A 2,143-nucleotide genomic window follows, 5' to 3' on the forward strand; every position below is an offset into this window, starting at 1 on the left:
GTTCTGTCTAGTACCCAGGTATAGCTGAGCGGTTAGTTTCCCCATAGGCCTGAGTCCGAGGACCATGCAGTGCCTTGGTTCTGTCTAACGCTTTCATTTCTTTGTAAGTATCTAGTTTCCCCATAGGTTTGAGTCCGAAGACCATGCAATACCTTGGTTCTGTCTAGTACCTAGGTATAGCTGAGCGGTTAGTTTCCCCATAGGCCTGAGTCCGAGGACCATGCAGTGCCTTGATTCTGTCTAACGCTTTCATTTCTCTGTAAGGAAGGGTTTGTCCTCAGACCGCTTTATTGGAGACGATTCCTCCTTGGGTCGAACTATGATCTTACACGTGGCGTTGATCTCGCCTCCAGCTCGAGTCTCTATCTTTTTCATTTACGAGGCGTCCCTTGGCCATTCGCGCTCCGCGCTTGACGTTTCGGTGTGCGAGACGCGCCTTCATTAATGTCCTCGTGAATTAACACAAATCCAGCGGTCTACGGTCCGTTTAGAATTTGGTAACTTCGTGATTAGTACTGCTGATAACTCTTTCTTCGAATTCTGTGTGGATTAATTCTCACCAACCTTCATCCTCTATATAAGGCTTTCCGGGGGGATGGTTTCTCCATACTCCATGAACTTCCCAACACAAACAGAAAACACGCCCTTTCCCCTTTAATAACCTCGCCGGAATTGTGACCGGAGTTGGCAGATATGGAGCGACTTTGGGCGGGTGTGAGGACATCCGTGCCAAGAGCCATTGTGACCGCAACCCCCACTGGGCTTCCGGCGCGGCAGAGTCTAGGTGTAACATTGACAGTGCCGTACGCGGTGGCCAGGAGGGATGTCGCTGAAGTACCTGATGTCTCTCCCTGGAGCGCACCTCCGACGGAGGAGACACGCGAACTCATGTCATGGCTGGCGCCCGAGTGTTGCCGTCTCCAACGGCCAGCGCTCGTAAGGATTGGAAAGAATCAAGGGAACATCACGGAGGAGGACGTCCCGGTGCCCCTGCATCTGCTCCTCGCTTTGTTCAAGCGCCGCCGCACCGGGAAAGGAGTTGTTGGTGGCCTTGAAACAAGCCAGCCTCAGCCCCCTTCCCTCATCTTATTGTCAAGTTCTCCCATTCTCTTGATGCCAATAAGGGTACGGGTTGACACTTCTCTCTAGCTAGTTTTAGGACGGGTCCACCTGGGCCTCTGATTGTAGAATTAGCTTGTAAATTTGTTTGTAAAACACGCCTGCCTGAGCCTCTGATTGTATTTTGTACTTTTCTTTTTATGAAATAATATCAAGCTTCCTTTCTTTGCTGTTAAATCTTCTGTCTTGAACTTTTATCTTTCTGTGATGTTTGTTTGGTAGTTTTTTTTTTGCATCACCACCGATCTTCCGTAGAATGATTATTTCGAACAATCGCCTGTTGCGCCAGCCAGCGCACTAATCCTCCCCATAAACGGCGCCAATTGTAGGGTCAGTTTTTGTTGCCCAAGCCCAAAGGATATGGGTTAAAGGCCCAACGAACCCAGAACAATGAATTTGTAGAGAGTGGATCGAAGGTTTAGGCGCTGGCCGGCATTTACGAAGCATGAACTCTTTTCTTTTATTGAAGAATACTTAGAATAATTTACAACTGGGGGATGCTCCTCGGCCCATGGCCGAGGAGGTTTTCTCTTCCCCCCGTTCCCAAAAACCCTCCCCTTTACATTTTGCTCATCTTTCTTATATATCACTCTCTTCCCCCTCCTGTTGATCATCTATTGGCCTCCCTGCTGACCGTCCGTCCCATCAAAGGTCATATCCATGCTCCAGTGGTTCACCCTGATCGATGTTGCTCTGTCAAGGGGTTACATCCCCATTAATGCGGCCAGAAGGGTTAGGTGAGCGTATTCAATGCCAAGGTGACAGTTCACCCAGGGCTTGCCCCTTCTTCGTACTGAGGTCTCGGACGACCGAGGATAGGGTCATCCTCGGACCCATCATGCATCCTCGGCGTGGGCCATTTGGGCCTGGGTTGAAGTGGGCCGAGGCTACCCGATTTTCTGGCCCCACAAGACCAAAAAAAAAAAAAAGGAATAAGGAAGAAGCAAAAATCAAATTTAATATTTAGTATTAAATTTTAGATTCAGCCTAGAAATTCTCACTAACAAGACCCATCAATAGAATT

Source organism: Quercus suber, unplaced genomic scaffold (assembly GCF_002906115.3).
Source record: "Quercus suber isolate HL8 unplaced genomic scaffold, Cork oak 2.0 scaffold_260, whole genome shotgun sequence".
Taxonomy (NCBI): Eukaryota; Viridiplantae; Streptophyta; class Magnoliopsida; order Fagales; family Fagaceae; genus Quercus; species Quercus suber.